The sequence below is a fragment of the Lucilia sericata genome, unplaced genomic scaffold (assembly GCF_015586225.1).
Source record: "Lucilia sericata isolate MDLA Ls3-8-SP2 unplaced genomic scaffold, ASM1558622v1 Contig001287F_arrow, whole genome shotgun sequence".
In the NCBI taxonomy this organism is placed as follows: Eukaryota; Metazoa; Arthropoda; class Insecta; order Diptera; family Calliphoridae; genus Lucilia; species Lucilia sericata.
In genome coordinates, this window is record NW_023995237.1 from 83,672 (window position 1) to 100,477 (window position 16,806).

The 16,806-nt window shown below is 24.1% G+C and overlaps 1 protein-coding gene across 2 annotated transcripts in view; it reads right to left on the minus strand.

Moving 5' to 3' along the window:
• LOC119610846 overlaps window positions 1–16,403 on the minus strand; it is a 54,266-nt gene extending 37,863 nt beyond the window's left edge. The window contains exon 1 of one of the 2 annotated variants that reach the window (XM_037966241.1): window positions 16,008–16,403. The gene's annotated coding sequence lies outside the window, so the exon portion shown is untranslated. Of the gene's footprint in view, window positions 1–15,718 lie in introns of both variants that reach the window. The other variant, XM_037966242.1, reaches the window with a different exon arrangement.
• Between the last annotated feature and the right edge of the window lie 403 nt (window positions 16,404–16,806).

Genomic DNA, 16,806 nt, shown 5'->3' on the forward strand with positions numbered 1-16,806 from the left:
CGTTATGCACTAGAATCTTAAAGGCCTTAATATGGGAATTTAATCTAATGAAATGTCTTAACGATTTAAGAACATGATGATCATATCATGCACTGGGCAAACTGAATGATCACCAATGATCATACAATTTACAGCTTTTTGCTGTTCAAATATTTAACGCATTGTTTGTTTGATTTGATTGAGAATTGTACTAGAATCCAGAAGTTGACGAAGTTTAAATCCAATATAATAATAACCATCTAGATGTCTAGATGTAAAAACATAATGACATTACATTCGGAAAAGTTAATGTTCATCAATGATCATACAAATGACAGCTACTTGAAGTTCAAATATCTTACGCAATTGCTAAAACAATTTCTCTTCTTTTCATTGTTGATTTGCAACATTAAAGATCATAAGAAAACTGTATGTAATGAAAACTAAAAAATATATAAAAAACTATTGTGTTGCAGATTACAATTTCAAAATTATCAATGAAAGTTAAAAAAATTACTACATCACACATTCATATAAAACCAGTGAACAAAACATTTCAAAAAAACATCTGTTTTCTGTTAAATATTCAATTTATAAAGTCTAAATTTCTCTTAAAACTAAACATTTAAATATTGATTAATAGGCGCATATTTAAACAAAAAAATATTTATGTAAATGCAACCTTTTAAAAATCAGAAGTATCTTTTTTTTACTTATCATGACATTTCAAAAATTTTAACTTTAGACAAATTAAAATCTATTGGTTAGGCCTACAACAAATTGTTACAGCAACAGTATATGCTTTAACAACAACTTGAAACTAGTTTAACAAGTGAAAGTAAGTAGTATCATCCACAAGATAAATAAATGACCAATTCCTACTCTAAACAACAACAACAACAACAACAAGATACCAATCACACTAAAACAACAATATAAATACAACAGCAACAAATAAACAATTTATGGTTCAATGAATTACATTTTTAAATGGAAGTGAGTTTTTTTTTTTAATTTGGTTTGCAGGAAGAAATATGAAAACGAAAAACATTGCAATTTAGCTGCAAATTGCTTTTAACGCTAATTTTAAATTATTTTTTTTTTTCATTTTCAATGTTTTGCTGGTAGTTTTTTGTATGAATGCACATTTTTATAACTTTAAAGCAATAGTGTGGTGGTTTAAATAAAAAAAATATTTTTTTAAATTTTATTTAGTTTGTTTAGTTTTTTTTTTCAACATAATTGTGGTATTTTGCTTGTTGGTAATCATTACCATAAAATGTTAATATTAGACTACTGCTAGACTTAATGTATTAAATTCGTATTTATGCCTTAACCATAATTTATTGAGTTGTCGACAAATAGTCTTAAAAAATCTATGACGAAATAAAGTGTGGGCTCTGTTATGGTTTATTTTTGTAGATTTATCAATGAGAATTTTTTTGGGTTTGTTTAATTTGAAAGCTGAAAATCAATTTTTGGTTTCCAGTTCAGTTTGTGTTGCAATTACTTAAATGCTGGTTGTAAATTATGTTTGATTTTTCAAATGCTAAAATTCTTGAAATGTTTAGTCGTTTATTAGCAGTTGAAATTTATTAGTTATCAGGTGACTTTAGATTTAAATTTGAAAAATTAATTAGTAAATTTAGCGGATACAAGATAATATTTTAAGAAATGTTGCAATTTTTTATTCAACTTGATTTCGTTATAAGGTGACTATTTTTCATTAAATATATGTCCAAACAACATCATATATTATTTTGACTACCTCCATTTGATCCCTGTTGATCCCTTTATCAACAAACAGAGCAAGACAAGACTCAAGGGGTAATGATTTCTGTGGTATCAGATAATAAGTACTGAAATATAAAATTTTGAGATGTCACTAATATAAGATGAAAAACAGAATATCTGCAGAGTTTGAAAGAAGTCTAAGTCGTTGTTACAATAAATAAAAAAATAACAAAAATGCACTACTAATACTAAATATTTACTAGAAAAATCTTGGAACTTTTTCAAAAGCTTAAATAAAGCACTCTTTTAGAAAACTCTAGACAACACATAATTGATAAAAATCAATTACAATCATTCAACTACAAGATCCGTTTATTTAGTTTGACAGCCTAAAAAATTTATAGCAAATTTTTTGAAACCATCTCTTAGCCAATACATAAACATAAAAACTAACTACAGCCATATATAAGAAATAATTGCAGTTGAGCACTTAAAATTTATTTCCAAAAAGCGATGATGCTATTCTTTTTTCTTAAACATTTTAAGATTTTTTTTTTACATGAATTTACAACACATCAACAACAACTAACTGCCTCAGTAGTATGTTGTATCACAGCATGTGATTATGTTACAGTAAAGAGAAGAAATAATACAAAATATATAAATAACAGAGGCAAGGTCAACTACATTCAACTTTATTGGAAAAAAATAAAAATATTTTTTTCTTATATTACAGACGTGCAAACAAACGAAACCCCAACATTAAACGCAAATACCATAAATTTATAGCAGACAAAATAGTTGTTTCAAATAATTCGTTTTTTATCGAGTTACAAAGTGTGGCATTCAAATAATTAAAAATCAAATACAAAGTGTTGGCTTTACAATAACTAGACGCATAAAGTTTGTTACATGAATGTTATGCAGTTATGGGCAATTTCTATAAAGTTCTAAATGTGCATTTAACCAATTACATAGTGTTTCAGCTAAATAAATAAAAACAAGCAATGTTGTCTTCATAATGTTGAATATATGATCAGATATAGGCGGTTTAAAACTATATACATAAATAAATGCATATCCAAAGATTATCTCTGCTTCACATCCAAAAGCATAAATGTGTTAACATAAGTGTTGCCCATTACTGGCGTAGCTACATACATTACTTTGCATTACATTAAATTAACTTTAAAGTCATGGCTATGTAACGAAACATTGTTATTACATTAATGTCTATTATGACAGACTGTAAACCAAGTCAAAACAACACAACTCAACACTTATAGCAAGTTTAAAGGTTTTAATTATAAGCATAAAATTTTTTATAACATTAAACTAAATAAAGAGTAGGAAACAGAAAGAAACAAAAGCACTGAAATACCTTTAAGGAGTGAAAGGTGAAAAATGTATTAAATGATACGATAACAAGTGACAATGAGGTAGAAAAATATTATGTTATAGATAAATACCTATTTGAAACGAAAGTAATGTACATTTATAATGATGTTTGTACATAAAATAAACTGAACTAGAAACTAGAACTGATAGAACTGAACTAGAACTGAACTAGAACTGAACTAGAACTGAACTAGAATGAACTAGAACTGAACTAGAACTACTAGAACTGAACTAGAACTGAACTAGAACCTGAACTAGAACTGAACTAGAACTGAACTAGAACGAACTAGAACTGAACTAGAACTAACTAGAACTGAACTAGAACTGAACTAGAAACTGAACTAGAAAACTGAACTAGAACTGAACTAGAACTGAACTAGAACTGAACTAGAACTGAACTAGACTGACACTAGAACTGAACTAGAAACTGAACTAGAACTGAACTAGAACTAGAACTAGAACTGAACTAGAACTTAACTAGAACTGAACTAGAACTGAACTAGAACTAGAATGAACTAGAACTGAACTAGAACTGAACTAGAACTGAACTAGAACTGAACTAGAACTGAACTAGAACTGAACTAGAACTGAACTAGAACTGAACTAGAACTAGAACTAGAACTGAACTAGAACTGATGAACTAGAACTGAACTAGAACTGAACTAGACTGAACTAGAACTGAACTAGAACTGAACTAGAACTGAACTAGAACTGAACTAGAACTGAACTAGAACTGAACTAGAACTGAACTAGAACTGAACTAGAACTGAACTAGAACTGAACTAGAACTGAACTGAACTAACTAACTAGACTGAACTAGAACTGAACTAGAACTGACTAGAACTGAACTAGAACTGAACTAGAACTGAACTAGAACTGAACTAGAACTGAACAGAAACTGAACTAGAACGAACTAGAACTGAAAAGAACTGAACTAGAACTGAACTAGAACTGAACTAGAACTTGACTAGAACTAACTAGACTGAACTAGAACTGAACTAGAACTGAACTAGAACTGAACTAGACGAACTAGAAACTAGACTAGAACTGAAACTAGAACTGAACTAGAAACTGAACTAGAACTGAACTGAACTAGAACTGAACTAGAACTGAACTAGAACTGAACTAGAACTGAACTAGAACTGAACTAGAACTGAACTAGAACTGAACTAGAACTGAACTAGAACTGAACTAGAACTGAACTAGAACTGAACTAGAACTGAACTAGAACTGAACTAGAACTGAACTAGAACTGAACTAGAACTGAACTAGAACTGAACTAGAACTGAACTAGAACTGAACTAGAACTGAACTAGAACTGAACTAGAACTGAACTAGAACTGAACTAGAACTGAACTAGAACTGAACTAGAACTGAACTAGAACTGACTAGAACTGAACTAGAACTGAACTAGAACTGAACTAGAACTGAACTAGAACTGAACTAGAACTGAACTAGAACTGAACTAGAACTGAACTAGAACTGACTAGAACTGAACTAGAACTGAACTAGAACTGAACTAGAACTGAACTAGAACTGAACTAGAACTGAACTCGAACTGAACTAAAATTAAACTGAAGTTATTTTCTCTAGTATTTGAGAATAGACCTATTGTGTTTTCGAAAGTCATTGGTGTAGGGTATCATAAGGTGTTGTTTTTGTATTTTACAAGATTGAGCTGTATAATTAATGAATTATGTATGAAATTTTAAACAAATTTAAAAGAAAAGCTTTGCAAATTGAACTGTTGTCAGTGTTACAATTATGACCGTTTAATAATTCATAAATTCATAATTGGTAAAGAAAATGTTTGTGGAAATAAAATGTTTAATTATTTGTAATACTTTTACTTTTTTTAAATAAGTAATGATTTTAAGAAAAAAATATTTTTATAGGTTTTTGTAAATATTGCATTTAAAACCGTCAAAGTTTGTTGCTTAAGTCTTTTGTTTTTAGAAAGGCTTTTGTATATATCGCTGTGGTTTAATTTTAACCAAATAATTGTTATTGTAAATAATAATATTCAATCATTAATGATTATTTTTTTTTAATTTTAAACCACACTTACTTTTATCTTCTGAAAATGTGTCATTAATTAATTACTGCTGCTACTGGTACACAAAATAATGTTTATACAAAGTATTTACAATCATTACCCATTAATCAAGTCTGCTAATGAGTTAAGGTCATAGCAGAAGCCTCCCCTAAGAAATTAAACAAGTGTTATTTGTTTTAATAACATTGAAAGAAACTTATAAAACACTTTGAAATACAAACAAATTAACTTATTAAATGGAACTGAGGTGCAAAAACAACAACTAATTAAGCTTGAAAAAAAAATCACTCTAAATAAAACTTAATATATAAACAAAAACGACATTCTTTAAATATTTTTTTTATAAAATTATAAAAAATAATAAAAGAATAAATTCTTAAATTGAATAAATATACAATTTATAAAATATGTCTTATGTAAGAATTGTGCAACAAGTTGCAAAAGAGAAAAAAATAAATCATTACTTGTTTGTGTTGTTGTTTGTTTTTCTTTCTTAACAAACTGTAATAAGAAACCTCAAGCCATGATTACAAATTAAATTGATTTCTGTAGTGAATTCATAAATAACAACAAATCAACGTAAGCGACAAGTGCAGAAATTGTATTGAATTGAAAAATAAATTCTAAAGCGAAATTTTTTATATTTTTCTATAAAATTCTTAAATAAATGACATAATTTTTCTACATAAATAGACAATAAAGTTGTGTCATGCAAATTGTTGAGAGTGTTTTTGATAAAACAATTTATGGTTTTATTATAAATATTGTTTTTTTTATATAATAGAAAAGTGTGAGTTAAATTTATTAGATCTTAATCAATTTATACTATAAATTGGTGAATAACTTTTTTTTTTGTATAAGCTTTTAGATTTTTTTAAGAGTTCTGAACTTTAAACTTGTTTTAATAATTGTTATGTTGGATTATGGTATTTTAAAAGAGTTAGGTATGTATGTGTATAGAAGTAAGTTTTATAACGGAAGTATAGACAAATTGGCCCGCAGTTATTAATACACAACAAAAAAATAAAAAAAAAACAAGAAAAAAGACTTAGGAAATGATCTTTAACATTTATATGAATTTGTTTGTAATGAAAACAATGGTTATTTTTAAACTGAATGAAAAAAGTGTTATACTAATCGAATACAATCGAATACTATTCTTAAAAGGCTTGAAAGGTCACTGATCTCACGTGCAAAGAAAAGAATATTATCATTTTTTGTTTAGTGTAACTAATTCAAGTCAAATATTTGTTTTCAAAACGTCTAATGATTGACAAATTGTAAAGATTTTGAGAACAAAAAATCATATTTAGTAATAAAGTTCTTTTGTTCTTTGCTGGATAAGTATACTTTGTAAGCTGAATTGGCTTGTTTAGCTGAATGTTTAAGTCCAATTGGAGTTTTAATATATGCAATTGAAAAATCATTAAAGATTTTCTTAGATGAATAAGGATTTTTATTTAAGCTGTTAGCTGAATTAGCATTTTATTAGCTGGATTTGAGGGGGCAACTGGAACATTCCAAAAATCATTAAAAACTTTAAGCTGAATTATGTTTTTTTAGTTGAATAATGATTTTATAGGAAATCCTGTTAATTATTGTTTTAAGTAACAAAATATATCAGCTGAATCTATATTTAATCCACTGAATATTTAAATTCAATAGAAATTCTTATGTTAGCAAATAAAATATTTCAAAAATCATTAAAATTCTCTAGCTGAATTATGTTTTTGTTGACTAAATAAGAATATTTAGGGAAATAATAACAAAACGTGCTAGCTGAATGGACGTCTTATTAGCTGATTAGGAACATTCAATAAAAATTAATATGTTGGCAACTGAAATACTTCAAAAATCATTAAAATTGTTTAGCTGAATTAAGTTTTTATTAGCTGAATAATGTTTTTTTTTTGTGAAATTTGTTATTTGTTGCTTTAAATGACAAACTAATTTAGCTGTAGAAACTATTTTATTAGCAACTGAAATACTTTAAAAAATAGCTTATAGCTGCATAAGGATTTAATAAGAAATATTTCAAAAATCATTAAAATTCTCTAGCTGAATTATGTTTTTGTTGACTAAATAAGTTTTTTTAGGGAAATAATAACAAAACGTGCTAGCTGAATTGACGTTTTATTAGCTGAATATGAAAATCCAATCAAAAATCATATGTTGGCAACTTAAATACTTAAAAAATCATTAAAATTGTTTAGCTGAATTAAGTTTTAATAAGCTGAATAATGTTTTTTGTTGCTTTAAATGACAAACTAATTTAGCTGAATTGTATTTTTATTAGCTGAATAATCCATTCAGTTTATTAGCAACTGAAATACTTCGAAATTCCTTAACAGATTTTAGCCGAATAAGGATTTAATAGGAAATTGTGTTAATTATTGCTTTAAATACTGAAACTTCTTAGCTGAATTGAAGTTTTATTAGCTGAATATTAAAATTATTATGTTAGCAACTGAAATATTTCATAAATTTAAAAACGTTCAGCTGAATAAGAAATTTTAAGTGGAATTTATAAATATTTTCACAAATTCAATAAAATTTCTTTAAAAATCTTCAGCTGAATTAGGTTTTTCTTTGCTGAATAGAGACTTTATCTTATCCAGAGTACTAAACTTGCATAATTTCATAAGAAAATCTTAAAAATCATTAGCTGAATTAAGTTTTTCTTAACTGAATAGTGTCTTTTTTTTAATTAGTAAAATAAAAACATAAAAAACTTTATTTAACTTTATTTAAGTAAATTTTATAAGAATTATCTATAGTTCATTAAAGCGGCTAGAAAAATATTCAGCTGAATTACGTTTTTCTTAGCTGAATAAAGCTTTTATGTAATTTTCTGTAATAAATTAGCATTATTTCTTCAGCTGAATTAAGTTTTACTTTGCTGAATATAGACTTTATCTAATCTAGTGTACTAAATTAGCATAATTTCATAAGAAAATCTTAAAAATTATTAGCTTAATTAAGATTTTCTTAGCTGAATAAAGCTTTTATGTAATTTTGTGTAATAAATTAGCAAAATTTCTTCAACTGAACTAATCTTTTCTTTGTTAAATAGAGACTTTATAAGATTTATTTAAGTGGATTTTCTAAAAGACTGCTAGAAAACAATTCAGCTGAATTAAGTTTTTCTTAGCTGAATAATGCTTTTATGTAATTCTATGTAATAAATTAGCGTAATTTCTTCAGCTGAATAAGTGTTTTCTCTACTGAATAGAGACTTTATATGATTTAGAGTAATAAATTAGCATAATTTCATTAGAAAATATTAAAAATCATTTGCTGAATTAAGTTTTTCTTAGTGTTTTTTGTGATTTAGTAAAATAATAACTTAAACAATTCCAGCTGAATTATTATTTTTTTTTTGTTAGCTGAATAATGTTTTTGTGTAAATTTGCAAAATAATATTTTAAAATACTTCAGCTGAATTAGGTTTTTCTTAGCTGAATAAGAATATTTAAATGAATTTTGTAAAAATGTCCACAAGTTCATTAAAAATCTATTAAACATATTCTGCTGAATTAAGTTTTTCTTAGCTGAATAAAGTTTTAATGTAATTTTGTTAAATAAAGAAACAAAATTACAAAAGAAACATTTAAAAATCATTAGATTTGATATAAATTTATCAAATAATTTATTCAAAAATTACTGTTAAATTGATTTCTCTTAAAGTTCATAGCCTGCCAAAATATATATTTCATCATTATTAAACAAAAGAAAAAACTTATTTCAGTAACTTATCACTGCTTCCTCGTTATTGTGAACAGTTTCTCATAAATATTCACACGCTATTTGGAACTAAGTAATACAAAAAAAATAAACTCACATTCAACTCGCACACACACATTAAACAATAACTTTGCAATTAAAGGTGGTAATAAACTGTCTCAAAAATTAAGCATTATTTAACAGATAATAATTAATTTTTAAACACTCTTTAAACCCAAAATGACTTTAATTCACAAACAAAAAACCAAATGAAGAAAAAACTTTAAAATATTGCACCATCAAACGAAAAATGTAACAAAAATTCGTGCAAAAATTAACAAAAATTAAAGCGATACTATTTCAGGTGTGGCATGCAACAATTGTTGCAAATAAGCTTTATTACATGAGTATTTTTTATTCCAAAAAGTTTCAAAAACCTTTTTTTTTGGCTGAGATATAAAGAAAAAAGCATTAAACAAATGATGTATACAAATTTTAATTTGATTTTAAAACAAAATCAAAAAAATTGTTAGTAGCAGGGCGTTTTTTCTAGTTTGCCAAAAAATTGTTTAACATTATAATGGTTTAAATTTTAAATGTGTTAAAATGAACCAATTTTAAAGTGATTGTATTTATTGTTAGTGTTAAATAAGGAATAAACCCTCTAAATAAAAATTGCAAGTTTTTGTAAACCACAATTTAGTTTGAAAATTATTTAATCTCAACAAGCAAATAAAAATCGAAAGTTAATTTTGAGTTTTTTTTTGTGTTAAACCACTTAAATTGCTCCAGTTTAAATTTGTGTATGAAAAAAAGCATGCGTTTTTTTTTGTGGTCGTTTTTAATCTTTTTCTTTTTTTTATTGACTTCATAATATTACCAAATTGTTTAAACTGTAATTGAAATAATTGTTAATACAACAAACAAACGGAGGAAACAAATCAATTTTTAACGCAGTTTTTTTTTAACACATACATATATTTTCATGTAGCTGTTTATTAAGATCAGCAACAGCAGCTTTGTTTCTTGTTTGGTCTATATGTTGAAAGAATTTAACATCTGTGTCTAAATTTTATTGTACGATTATGTTGTTTTTGCGTACATGATGTATGAGATTTAGTAATATTTACGATGTTGTTATTTTATTAACTAAAACATATTAATTGTTGTTGAGGTATTAATTTGATTAATCTTGATGTTTTATTTTAAATGAGTTGACCTTTTGATTTATTGAAATAAAAATATATCGAAACTGATCATTTTATGTACGAGAGTTCAAAGGTGATTAAAAATTTCTGCGGAAAGAAGGAAAATGCTAAAATTATTTCTGTAATCTTTAGCTGAATAAGATTTTTCTTAGCTGAATAAGGATTATTTTTGGTTAATTCTGTTAATTAGAGTCTTAAATAACAGAACACGTTAGCCTATTGACTATTTATTAGCTGAATTGACTATTTATTAGCTGAATATTCAAATTCAATATAAACTTTTATGTTAGTAACTGAAATACTACAAATAGCATAAATTTATTTTAGCTGAATTAAGTTTTACCTAGCTGAATACAATTTTCTTAGTGAATACTGTTAACTATTGCTAAAAATAACAAAATATGTTAGCTGAATTAACATTTCATTAGCTGAATATGCAAATTCAATAGAAATGTCTATATTAGCTACTGAAATGCATCAAAAATCTTTAAAATCTTTTAGCTGAATTAAGTTTTTCTTAGCTGAATAAGGTACAATTGTCTTAATATTTTAGCTAAATTGACTTTTCATTAGCTGGATATGCAAATCCAATAGAAATTGTTATGTTAGCAAAATTCATAATGTATTTTAGCTGAATTAAATTTTTCATAGCTGAATAAGTGTTAAATAACAAATTGTGTTAGCTGAATTTAAATTTCATTAGCTGAATATTTAAATTTAATAGCTAATCTTATAAAAAATCTTTAAAATATTGTTTTGAATTAAATTTATCTTAGCTGAATAAGGATTTGTTAGTGAATTCTGTTAATTATTGTCTTAAATAACAAAATACATTAGCTGAATTGACATTTCATTAGCTGAATATTTAAATCAAAAAGCAATTTTTATTTTAGCAACTGAAATACATCAAATATCAAAAATTTTTTAGCTGAATTAACTTTTTTTAAGAAAAACTCAAATATTATACATTTATTTTAGCTGAATTTTCTAGCTGAATAAGAATTTTTTAATTAATAGTGTAATAATTTTCAAATTTCATCAACAATTTATTAAAACTCTTTCGCTGAATTAAAACTTTTCCTAGCTGAATAAAGATTTTTTATGATTTTGTGCATAATATCAGTAGAAAATATTAAAAATCATTAGCTGAACTAAGTTTTACTTAGCTGAATTAAGTTTTTATATCAACTTATAAAAATAATATATTTTGTTGAATTGAAAATAATAAATATATTTTAGCTGAATTGAGTTTTACTTAGCTGAATATACATTTTTTAGTAAATTGTATAAAAATGTTGAGAAGTTTATCAAAAAATTTATAAAAATCTTCCGCTTCATTAAGTTTTTCTTAGCTGAATAAATATTTTTGTGATTTTGTGTAATAGAAAATATTAGAAATAATTTTGCTGAATTATGTTTTTTAAGCTGGATAAGATATTTATATGGATTTTGAACATATAATGCTTAAAAATTAGTTAGCTGAATTAAGTTATTCTTTGCTGAATAAATATTTTTTAATAATTTAGTAGAAAATATTAGAAATAATTTTGTTGAATTATGTTTTTTAAGCTGAATAAGATATTTATATGGATTTTGAACATATAAGGCTTAAAAATTAGTTAGCTGAATTAAGATTTTCTTTGCTGAATAAATATTTTTTAATAATTTAGCATAATTTTAGGGAATAGCATTGAAAATCATAAGCTGAATTAAGTTATTCTTAGCTGAATAAGAATTTTTAAGTATATTTTAAAAATTCCTTAAAAAATATTCTGCTGAATTAAGTTATTCTTAGCTGAATATAGATTATTGTTAGATGAATACAGATTTTATTATTTGTGTAATTAATAAGAGTTATTTTAGTAGAAAAACATTAAAACCCATTAACTGAATTAGGGTTTTATATGAATTTTCCAGATGTTTATTTTAATTTGGCTTCAAGTTTATGTTATTCAAAACAATTTCCAATCCCACCACCTACTTAAAGCTTATTTAAACCACTTCTTCAACAAATACATAATATTTATGCACACTTTTTTATTAGTTATGTGGGATTTTTTGTACTGTTTAATGTTATTGTTGTTGTTGCTATTTTTTCTCTAAATTTCTGCACTCCTTGGCTCCTACGGTTATTTATGTCATTATGGGTTGGTATTTAGATTTGTCTAATGTTTACAATTGCACACACAAGTATTTTTTTTAGAAGTTCTGTTTGCAACTTGTGTGTCATTTTTTTCCAGTTCATGTTGCAGCATGTGTTTTTTATTCACACGTTATAGATTTGATTTTCATTATTTTTTTGTTTATTTTTTATTATTATTGTTATTATTATGTATTCTGCTTGCGGTGATTGTTGCTGTTGCAGTGCTAAGACTTTAATGCATGTTAAGTTTACCGCACTTTACTTTTGCTTTTAAAAGGAATAAAAAATCAAAAAGATGAAATCTTAAAGATAGTTGGTTTTAGTTGTTTCGACTTTTGCTGGCTGTTTAAAATGAATCATTAAATTATGAGAGGAATTAAAAATAGAATTAAAGTTAATAAATAAGTATTTTATGAAAATGATGTATGTTGCTTAAGTCTTTTGTTTGCTTTGGCAGGGAAGGCAGAATAAGAAAAGTGACATAAAGACTTTATTGTTTTAGATTCTAGATTTCAAATTAGTTTAAATCAATTAAGTTCAAATAAAATATTTGATATAAGTATATGCACTTTACTTAAGAGGATTATTAAAGTTTAAATGTTAAGATACTAAATCCCACATGTAGCGCTTTATAATGGGTTTTATTGCATTCTTGAATGATTAAATATTTTGATCAACAGATAGCTTTTTAACTTTACAAACGTTTTATTAATTAATTTAAATTCCTCATCTTTCTTATCGAAATATTTGGCCAACATTTACAATTTTATTTATTTCTTTAAAATAATGTATGCATTGTATTTTGCTTATAATCTCAAAAAAAAAAAAAAAAAAAAAAATAAAAAATCACAGGTGGTCTTTTATATATTTATGTTAAATGTGAAGTTTGAGTTATTTATTGTTAAATTATCTAACTGCATATAGAAATATTCTAAATAACGGGTCAAGATTCACGTAAAGATAAAATATTCAAAATAATGTATGATGGCTTCTAGCCAATAATTTTGTTTAAAAATTAATTTGCAAAATAGTTTATTAAAAATACAAAAATTAATTTTAAACTTGGCAAATTTAAAATTGTATAACAAGTAATAAACAATGTAGTTTAAGTTCAAAAATTTAAATTTTCTATAAGAGAAAATCTATAAAAAGAAAATAGATCAAACATTTTCTATAAAAGAAAATTTAACGAAAATTTTGTATAAAAAAGTATTTAACGAAAATTTTCTATAAAAATAGAATTTAACAAAAATTTTCTATATAAACAGAATTTAACGAAAATTTTCTATAAAAAGAGAATTTAACGAAAATTTTCTATAAAAAGAGAATTTAATGAAAATTTTCTATAAAAGAAAATTTATCGAAAATTTTCAATAAAAAGAAAATTTATCGAAAATTTTCTATAAAAAGAAAATTTATCGAAAATTTTCTATAAAAAGAAAATTTATCGAAAATTTTCTATAAAAAGAAAATTTATCGAAAATTTTCTATAAAAAGAAAATTTATCGAAAATTTTCTATAAAAAGAAAATTTATCGAAAATTTTCTATAAAAAGAAAATTTATCGAAAATTTTCTATAAAAAGAAAATTTATCGAAAATTTTCTATAAAAAGAGAATTTATCGAAAATTTTCTATAAAAAGAGAATTTAACGAAAATTTTCTATAAAAAGAAAATTTAACGAAAATTTTCTATAAAAAGAAAATTTAACGAAAATTTTCTATAAAAAGAAAATTTAACGAACATTTTCTATAAAAAGAAAATTTAACGAAAATTTTCTATAAAAAGAAAATTTAACGAAAATTTTCTATAAAAAGAAAATTTAACGAAAATTTTCTATAAAAAGAAAATTTAACGAAAATTTTCTATAAAAAGAAAATTTAACGAAAATTTTCTATAAAAAGAGAATTTATCGAAAATTTTCTATAAAAAGAGAATTTATCGAAAATTTCCTTTAAAAAGAGAAATTATCGAAAATTTCCTATAAAAAGAGAATTTATCAAAAATTTCCTATAAAAAGAGAATTTATCGAAAATTTCCTATAAAAAGAGAATTTATCGAAAATTTTCTATAAAAAGATATAATTTATCGATATTCGATATAATTTATCGAAAGTTTTCTATAAAAAGAGAATTTATCGAAAGTTTTCTATAAAAAGAGAATTTATCGAAAGTTTTCAATAAAAAGATAATTTATCGAAAGTTGTCTATAAAAAGAGAATTTATCGAAAGTTTTCTATAAAAAGAGAATTTATCGAAAATTTCCTATAAAAAGAGAATTTATCGAAAATTTTCTATAAAAAGAGAATTTATCGAAACTTTTCTATAAAAAGAGTATTTGTCGAAAATTTTCTATTAGAAGAGTATTTATCGAAAATTTTCTATAAGAAGAGTAATTATCGAAAATTTTCTATAAAAAGATTATTTATCGAAAATTTTTTATAAAAGATTGTTTATCGAAAATTTTCTATAAAAAGATTGTTTATCGAAAATTTTCTATAAAAAGATTGTTTATCGAAAATTTTCTATAAAAAGATTATTTATCGAAAATTTTCTATAAAAAGAGTATTTATCGAAAATTTTCTATAAAAAGAAAATTTAACGAAAATTTTCTATTAAAGAAAATTTTACGAAAATTTTCTATAAAAGAAAATTTAACGAAAATTTTCTATAAAATCAAAATTTTTAAACGAAAATTTTCTATAAAAAGAAAATTTAACGAACATTTTCTATAAAAAAAATAGAAAACATTTTCTGTAAAAAGAAAATTCTCCATAAAAACAAAATTTATCGAAAATTTTTTATACAAAAAGAAAATTTTTCGAATATTTTCTATATGAAAAGAAAAATTTTCGAAAATTTTCTATAAAAAGAAAATTTATCAAAACTTTTCTATAAAAATAAAATTTAACGAAAATTTTTAATAGAAAGTAAATATTTCGCGAATTTTCTACAAAAGAAATTGTTATCGATTCATTCATTACAAAATGCTAACTTGCAATTACTAATGTTTTTCTGCATAATTTTAACTATAAACTATATTAATCAATTAACTCTGATCGCATATATTAGTACATAACTTTATAGCTTATTTAACACTAACAGTTCTCATGAACTCTAAAATTTTTATAATACTTTAATAATAGCAATTTTTACTTTCAAATTCAAAAACAGGTGTGGTAGTTACTCTTTAGCTAAAATTTAGTTCAATAAATTGTATAATAGCTCATTTTACTAAATATACAAAAAAAAAACTCTACTATAAGTGCTAATAACACTTAAGATCATAACAAATATAATATGATGACTTACTTAAACAAAAAATAAAAATAAAAGCACGAAAACGCTTAAAAATTATTCAAATATTATGACACAAATTACTAGCAGTTAAATTGTTTATTATTACTTAAAAACAAACAGGTTCTTTTAAAATAAAACTTTTGCTTAAACATATACAAAATATTTCAAAATATATTCACCCCAGATAAACAATAAAAATTTCAGTTGTTATAAATCAATTTTAAATAATAATCCATTAAAAACAGCTTCGAAATCCATAGAAGAAATTATCATTGATTCGTAGTTATACTTATATTTCAGAAATGAAACTTGACTTTTTTCAAAGGAAAACCAATTTCACTTGATAATTATTTATAAACATTGATTGATTTTCAAATACCAGACTTGCAATAACAATTATAATTTCTTTTTATATTTTTCCTTTAGCTAAATAAATTTTTATTTTGTTTTAGAAACACTTAAACATACCACTTGTTAATTTGTTGCTTTTATTTTCTGTTAAACTTTTCTTGTGTTATTTTTCAAATAATTTTTGGCACTTAATTTTATTTATGTTTTTTCTGTGTTATTTTAACGGGTTTTTATTTTGAAATTTAAAATATTTCTTTAATTACTATGTTTTTTTCTTACTGTAATTATAATTTGCGTTTTTATTTTTTACAAATATTTATATTTTCGTAAACCCGCTTTTTTCAATTTCAAATTGATTTTTTTTGTTAATAAAATCGAAAGTTTAGTGTGTTTGGGTTTTATATTTTCTTGAATTTACTTCACCCACTTTATGTGTAAAGATCACGCGCCGTTTTCACAAAATGTTTCTGTCCGTTACTTACGTTATAACGTTAAGAGGTTTTGTCGTAGACTAAACTTTGTATCGCATTTTTTGAAAAAATCAATCTGGCATATTTGTTGTGTTTGCAAGCAGTTAGTTAGTAAGCAGCTGTGTTGCAAATGTAGCGATTTTAAAAGCTCTGCGTTTATGAATGGTTTGAAAATATAAATAGGCTATAGACTAGACAATAGACTAGACTATAGACTAGACTATAGACTAGACTATAGACTAGACTATAGACTAGACTATAGACTAGACTATAGACTAGACTATAGACTAGACTATAGACTAGACTATAGACTAGACTATAGACTAGACTATAGACTAGACTATAGACTAGACTATAGACTATATACTAGACTATAGACTAGACTATAGACTAGACTATAGACTAGACTATAGACTAGACTATAGACTAGACTATAGACTAGACTA